We start from the raw sequence: 8,558 nt of genomic DNA on the forward strand, positions 1-8,558 counted from the left end.
GATTCTTTGGTTCCAACCAATATAATTTTAATTTGGTTCATGCTAGTTAAGAAAAGGATGTTTTGGGCACCTGGGTGGCTCAGTTAGTGTCTGCCTTTGCCTCAGATCATGATCCCAGGGTCCTGGAATGAGTCTCACATTGCGCTCCCTGCTCAGTGGGGAGTCTGCTTTTCTCTCTGCCTCCCTACCACTTGAGCTTGCTCTTGCTCACTCTCTTTCTCTCTATCGTGTGTGCAAAAATAAATAAATAAATAAAATCTTTGGCAGGGGAAAAAAATAAAAGAAAAAGGTATTTTGCAAAGGATACCAGACTAAGAAAGCATTTGTAAACATGGACTCTGGATTCAGACTGGTGAAACAGGAATAATAGTACTTAGGTCATATAAGGTTGATGAAATAATTAAAGTGGATTATATGTATAAAACATTTAAGTTAGGGTGTGTCTTTATTTTTTCATTTTTTATTTTTTTAATATTTTATTTATTCTACAGAGAGAGCAAGAGACGGAACAGAAGCAAGGCAAGTGGGAGAAGGAGAAGCAAGCTTCCTGTTGAGTACAGTGCTGGATGCGGGGCTCAATCCCAGAACCCTAGAATCATGACCTGAGCTGAATTCAGACATTTAACAACTGAGCCACACAGGCTCCCCTTTTCCTTTTTTAAAAAGATTTACTTATTTTAGAGAGCGCGACAGAGAACATGTGCATGCGTGTGAGTGGGGGGAGGGGCAGAAGGAGAGGGAAAGAATCTCAAGCAGACTCCCCACTGAGCATGGAGTCTAATGCAGAGAGAGAGAGAAAGAAAGAGAGAGGGAGGGAGGGAGAGGGGAAAGAATCCTAATTTTTAGTTACAAAATATCTTATTGCAAAGTAGTTTAGCTTCTCCATAGTCCTGTTTCTCTGTGTGAAAGAATTAACATATCTTCGTAACATTCTTCTCAAGGCTGTCTCCACTTCCTTGTTCTGCAAAGTGTAAATACAGGGTTCAGCATGGGAATGACCACATTGTACTGTAAGGAGAACATCAACTCCAATCATAAAACATAAAACTGAACCATAGAACAAGATCACAGTAATGAGGTGAGAAAAGCAAGTAGAAAAAATCTTGCTTCTACATGAAGTGGAGCTGATGCTCAGGATGGTGGAGACAATGCAGGTATAAGAGAAAACAATCATAAGGAAAGTTCCAAAGAAATTCAAGACAGAGGAGCAGAACAGGAATATGAATTTGGTGGAGGTTATCAGAGCAAGACAGAGGGAAGAGAGAAGACAGCTCACAGCTGAAGTGAGAAATAGTTTGATCCTCACAGTAGTCTAAATTGACAGCCAAGAGGATATTGATGATCAGCAAAGGCCCCAGGAACCTCACACCACTCCAACACAGAGCTGGTTGCACATGACCTGACCACAGAACAAAGGGGAGATGATGGCTACATGGCAGTCATAGGTCATCACAGCCAGTAGATAGGCCTCAGTATCCCTGGTGGCAAACAAAAAGAAGGCCTAAGCCAGGCAGCTCTCTACAAAGATGGTTTTGCTTTCAGAAAATAGATTCTCCATCTTCTTAGGGACTGTGACAGATGAGTGGCAGAGGTCCAGGAAGAAGAGATGGCTCAAAAAGAAGTACATGGACATGGGAGAAGTACATGGGAGATGGGAATCAGCCCTAATCACCAGCAGCATCACCAGGTTCCCCATCAGAGTGAGGAGGCAAATCACCAGAAATAACATGAAGAGCAGAATCTGGGTCTGAGGGTCAGGAGACAACCTAAAGAGGATGAACTCACTAAACATGCTGTGGTTTTCCCATAGTGATAAAAATATTTACCCTGGGAATCCAAGAGATACTAGAACCCCTTTTGTGCCTCCCAATTACCCTCACTGCCTTAGCCCTTCTGATCTTGTACATCCTTTTACAAATGTACTGGAAACCAGGTTCAAATATTTCCAAGCTGACTTCCTAATCACGACAGTAAATTTGATATTCTTGGATGAGAGTCCACCACCCCTTATCAACTCCTTATGTAATTTTGTAGACCCTCATCTTATGCCTCTAGAGGTTCCATTCTTTATTTTTAAGATGGATAATAACACAGAGAACATTTTTTTCAATATAATTCTTTTTATTAATTTCTTTTCAGCATAACAGTATTCATTGTTTTTACACCACACCCTTTGTATATTTTGTGGAAATAGAGAAAATTTGATGATGTGGCAAAGTAAAAGGTAAATAACAGAAGTAAGATCCTTGATAAAGGGACAATAAATGATCCAGAGCACAAGTGTTTTTGTCCATAGGTAGGAGGAGAGGCCCTTTATCTCTTGTAAATAAGAAGTAAGGTAAAGAGAGCAGTGACTGAGGCAGCTAGCTTGGTAGATTTTATGGCTGGAATATGAGAGACTTTCTAGCTGATCACTGCAAAGTTTTTGATGAAATATGAGATGCAATTGTGAAGAGAGTCTCCTTATCTATCTGACTATCTATTTATCTATCTATCATTTGTGTGTATATATGGTGTGTGCTTTTAGTGGTGAGGGATTTTGATGACCTAAGAACACAAAACTCAGGTACATCAAGTAGAAGACTAATTTACGAAGGAAATGCAGTAAGATTAACTGTGATATATTTGCCCATTTGAGATTTGGGGACTAAGTAGAACAAGTATGTGATTATCTTCAGTAATAGTTAGCTGCTTAAGCATATGCATGGAACAGAAAGTGATTTGGTATTATTTTTTTAATTTAAATTCAATTAGCCAACATACAATATATCAATAGTTTTTCATGCAGTGTTCAATGATTTCTTAGTTGCATATAACACCCATTGCTTATCACATCAGGTGATGTTATGTCCATAATGTCCTTAATGACCATCACCCAGTTTACCCCATCCCCTCACCCACCTCCCTTCCTTAACCCTCAGTTTGTTTCCCAGAGTCAAGAGTCTCTCATGGTTTGTCTCCCTCTCTGATTTCTTCCAATTTAGTTTTGGTATTAAATGGGGTTTGTTTTTTTCCAAGAACATGCAGGGACAAAGAAAAAAAAGGTAAGAAAAATAAAGCATGTTTTCAAAGTGAATGGATCACAGAAACAAGGCTATATAAAGAATTAAGTGGGGAATGTTCAAAGGATTATGGCTAGAGCAAAGGCAGTAAATCCATTAGTTTGGGTCCAAAGAACTGCTTCTGCTTCTGTAGGAACACTAGGGTAAGCAAGTTATAAATTTTGGAAATAGTGGTAAGATAGAGGAAGGTCTGAAATTCAGATTTCGTAGGTGTAACTATTGAGATGACGAAGTGATGGGTGTTATTTTGAGATCAGGAAGCTAAGATGGGGTAAAAGATTCAGTCTCTGGCACTGTAGAAGACAAAGTCTAGAGTGCTGAATTAGCATGGTAAGAATTTTTGTTTGTTTGTTTCTTAAATTTTACTCTTATTGCCTTTAATAAAGATTAGTTTATTTTTATTTTTTTATTATATTCAATTAGCCAACATATTTAGATTTTGTTGTAGTGTTCAAAAATGCATTAGTTGCATATAAAAGCCAGTGCTCATCACCACACATGCCCTCCTTAATATTTAGAATTTAAAGAAATTCAATGAAAAAAATTCAGCCCAAGATAATCAGTCAAGTTATAACCCTAGTGTGCTATTGGATGAAATGCCCTACTTGCGTTTGATCAGAGAAGCTGTTCCCCTGGAACAGGATATCTGGTTACATATCCCATGCTGAGCTTAAAGCAAACTCTGTTCCTGTCAAAGTCTCAGCCAGCTTGGAAGTCCACATGCTAACCCAACCCACATTTTCACACTCTAAAACTTGCCCATGTTCACTTGCTTTGTTCTAACAAACATGCCTTGAAACCTCAGACTCAGGATAACTACTGCTTAACGCTGCCCAAGTCCACCCCCCTGCCCCAGCCTTTCCTTCTAACTCAAGACAACTAACTATATTCAGTTGATCAAAGACTGATCTCTCTTCTCTTGACTGTTAACCAAGCACTGGATGACTAAGTTTAATTACCTATCTGAATAACCAGTAACACCAAGTGTTACTGGCAGCTATACTTTGAGATTCACTGACAAATTATTCATACCCAGGGAAAATAATTCAGCTTTTTCAGGTAGTACTGAGAATCCTGTATTAGGGGAGATTGGGGAGGACTTCTGGGGGAAACAAACCATGAGAGACTGTGGACTCCAAGAAACAAACTGAGGGTTTTAGAGGGAAGGGAGTGGGAGGATGGGTGAGCCTGGTGGTAGGTATTAAGGAGGGCACCTATTGCATGGAGCACTGGGTGTTATATGTAAACAATGAATCTTGAAACACTACATCAAAAATGAATGATGTACTGTATGGCAACTAACATAACACAATAAAAAAGAGAAAATTCATATTTGTAGTGAAATATATGTTGGCAATAAGAGATGATGAATTGTGTATATTATTTTTCCAATATATGCATATTTATTTTCAGTTACTTGAGGAATGGGTTATGAAGAGTAGGAAATATTCAAGGGGAAGCTAAGCCTCTTAGAAAGAAAGAAGAGAGGAAGGGAGTGAAGGGGAAAAGGAAGCACCTCAAGGAGTAGGTTAGGAGGAGGCAAAATCATCAGAGGATTCAGAAGAACATTTTCATACTCTTGAATTCTCTTAGTGGAGAAAGTGTCCTGAAGTTTTGAATCAATAGGTTAAAGGATCAGGGGTCAGGTGATACTCATTAATGTAAGATGTACTACAACTTCCCGACTCTGGAATTAACATTTTGCATATTTTCCTTGTAACTCTAAATATTTTGCTGATAGTATTATCTGAACAAAGGACTCTGATGCCCCACCAATCAAAAGACCAGTTGGTTTAGGCTGAACTAAGGACCACAGGGGACTGGCTCAATAATCTATATTCCTAGGAGTTACAGCTTGAAGCTACAGTCTAAGTTGCTAAAAAGCTTGAACTTTTAAGAAGACATTAAGGAGGGCATGTATTGCATGGAGTACTGGGTGTGGTGTATAAACAATGAATCTTTGAACACTGAAAAAAAAATAAAATAAAATTACAAAAAAAAAAAAAAGACAGAAGGCATTAGGGATTTTCTCACATGTGACCTTTGCAACTTGTAAACTGAAGCAATCAACTTGAACTCCTAGATGTGCTTTCCTGCTAGTCTCCTGGGAACTAAAGAGAAGCAGGTTTAGAAAAGAGAATTTAGAGTTTTTTCCCTCAGGCACATAGAACATACAGGCCATATGGACCCTCAGAGAATTCACTTGGGATCTGAAAAGGGAATCACAGCTAAGCTCCAGATTATCCTTTCATGTGCGTATGAGATGATTTTATTCATTCAACTGGGTTTAACATTTATCAAAATTAATATTAATCAAGTGCAGCTAATTTTTAACATTTTAAAATAACTAAATACTAATTTGTATCTTATGATACAACAAATAGGTGGTCATGGTAAAGTATATAAGCAGAATGTAAGTTTCAGTAGCTTTCCTGTGATCCCTCCTATTCTTCAGGGAAACAGAAGGGGAGGAGTGGTTAAAGATATCTGGCCTAATTATACCTGGTAACTAGGGAAGTATCCATAGGAATCAGTATGGTATTGTCTGTATATGTCTTAATCTGTGTGTGTTTGTATAAAATGAATTTTATATATATGGATATGTGTATGTACACACATACATATATATATAATTTAGTTTTTTAAAAATATTTTAATTATAAAATAAAAATAAAATGATTACATATTGGAGGATGGAGAAAACAAACAGGATGGGGAAAACAGGGAAGAAAGTTATGCTGTTTTTAATGTAACTTGTTATACAGTATTGACTTCTGAATAATCTATTTAACCAAACAAAAAAGATTAAGTTATTTAATATTTAATCTAGATTTTAAAAAGCTTAAAAAATAAATTCAAAATCCTAAAAAACAGAACTAAAACAAATGAGCCTAGCCATATAAAAAAGAAATTATATAATCACCATAGAAAATAATTATTTCAACTGACCTTAGATTATAGGATTTTGAGTAGGCTGCTTCAGTGAGAAAGACACTTCATTCAATAGTCTTATTGTTAGTAATAATGTTGATATTGTTTTTTGAAATTATTATAGGTATATTTGAAAGATAAAACAAATATTATGCTAATATGGTTAGAAATATTTATTCAAAGAGCAAAGGAAGAAAATATAGAATCAAAGAAGCAAGAATTTGTGATCTTAAATTTGAAATTGAAGTATTTATGAACTTGTTACCTTTTTTTCTGCTTTAAATGGCTCTACTGAAAAAGTCTGGGCATATTGTAAGGTGGTAATGATCACCTATGGTGATCCATTAAGGAACCAGAATTCCTTAGGAAAATGGCTGGTTACAGGTTTAAGGATAGGTTAAGGGCACTTTATGGTTATGGGCACTTTAACCATTAAGTGCCCATAAAAAATTTGGGATTTTTTTTGTTCCAGAAAGTAAGGAAAGCATCAAAACCTATTATGGTCACCAAAAGGACACATCAATAAGCCCACAGGTCAAGAATGGAATATTTTAGTAAAAAATAGTTACTGAAGTTGATTAAAACACATTGGATATGTAAAAGAGATGATTTCATGACAATGCACAGTTATTCAACCAATCAATTGATAAAGGACAAATGACAGTTGTACATCAATAGAAGCTACACTGGAAATTTCTAATTAAGGGGAATGAAATAAAGTAGTTATTATATTCCTACCCTATATTTGTAGGGTAATCAAAGAAACCCTAATTGTTATGAGAACTTAAGTAAATATATATTAAGTAAAAGAAGGTTGAAGAACTCTACAGTAAAGAAATACAAGTGTCATCACCTGGACCCACCAATCAATCTTGTCATCAAAAAAGTGGGACAACCAGACATCATGTTTCTCTTGATGTAAGCAACATGAAGATCACAACTCCACTTACAAAGATTTTCCGAAAGGACTCAAGTCAAAGTGTGGGATCAATGGACAAGGCAGATAACACAACTAGGAAGCAAGTTGGCTAAATCCAGAGTGTAGATATTCCACAGGAATACTGTATGGGTTTCTTCAGCAAATCAATGGCAGTCACAATTTTCAGATATGCTCAGGAGCTATGAAGACTCCTGCCTTGGCAGTGGAGAAAGGTTGTTGTAGCATACATGACAGACCTGGTTCTTCTTTTGGGGAGGATGATTTCCTAAATTCATCATTTTTTCTAGCATTTAGCTCTGCTCTCAGGAACGTTCCTTGTCCATTATCCTGCATGGCCACATCTGAGATAAGCAATGGAGAGTATGTCTTCCTTAGCATCTTCATAACTTTCACTGCCTGCTTTTTAATTGGGCTTCAACATGTAGAATTTTCTTTAGGGATTGATCAGACTCTGGTTTTTGCAGGGCAGGCTTCTAGTCAGTTCTCTGTGTAGGAAATCAGAGCCTAAAAACTTGAATAGCCTTGAATTTTAAGTCTGAAGACCCTATTATGTTTTTATTATTATTAAGATTTATTTATTCAAGAGAGAGACCATAAGCAGGAGGGGCAGAGGGAGAGAAAGAATCTCAAGCCGACTCCGTGCTGAGCATGCTCTGCACTCCCCTCACCTCTATTTAATTAGACCACTTTGAGGCTATCTGAATCAATGGATTTGAGTGAGAAAGTAACACTCAAAACCTTGCTTTGCCAGTATGTTTTTGCCTTTGCACATGAAAGGAATTTAGCCTTATCTCCTATTATGGCCTTTGCATTAAAGCCAGTGCTTACAACTGTATCACTTTCAGATACAGAAGCAATCAACATTTCACTCCCATAAGACTAAATTAGAGAACCCCCAGCTAATATAGAGTGTTAACCATAGGCAAAAATGAACTCAGTAGACTATTTCTTTCCATTTCTGCTTGTGGGCAGGAATTCTAGCCATAATTTACCTCTCATTAGACTCTGCTAAAATAAAAAGAAGGCAGTCAACACCCCCAACATCCTGTATTTTTACTATCATTTCCTCTAATGTTATGTTGTCAGTAAGCATGTGGTCTGTCTTTCAAGGTACCACATATGAGATTTTGATAAAATAATTTATTATAGCGATTTGTATGTCTTCGTTGGAGAAGTGTCTGTTCATATCTTCTGCCCATTTTTTGATATGATTATCTGTTTTGTGTATGTTGAGTTTGAGGAGTTCTTTATAGATCCTGGATATCAATCTTTTGTCTGTACTGTCCTTTGCAAATATCTTCTCCCATTCCGTGGGTTGCCTCTTTGTTTTCTTGACTGTTTCCTTTGCTGTGCAGAAGCTTTTGATTTTGATGAAGTCCCAAAAGTTTATTATAGCTTAACTAGGGTGCTGGATTTTGTAGTATTCATGGTTTTTTTGTGTTTTTGTTTGTTTGTTTGCTGGCTCCACACCCAGCATGAAGCCCAACACAGGGCTTGAACTTATGACCCTGAGATTAAGACCAGAGCTGGATGGCGGAGAAGTAGGAGGAGGCGCCTTTTCAACCTGTACCCTAAAGTGAGCTAATTACCTACCAAAGAATTCCGATCACCCATGAAAAGAGCCT

General features: G+C 37.1%; 1 pseudogene; it reads right to left on the bottom strand.

The window, feature by feature from the left end:
• Positions 1 to 835: 835 nt before the first annotated feature.
• On the bottom strand, positions 836 to 1,792 carry LOC116878767 (annotated as a pseudogene).
• Positions 1,793 to 8,558: the final 6,766 nt, after the last annotated feature.

Source organism: Lontra canadensis, unplaced genomic scaffold, assembly GCF_010015895.1.
Source record: "Lontra canadensis isolate GAN:19392208 unplaced genomic scaffold, GSC_riverotter_1.0 scaffold59, whole genome shotgun sequence".
NCBI classification, from domain to species: Eukaryota; Metazoa; Chordata; class Mammalia; order Carnivora; family Mustelidae; genus Lontra; species Lontra canadensis.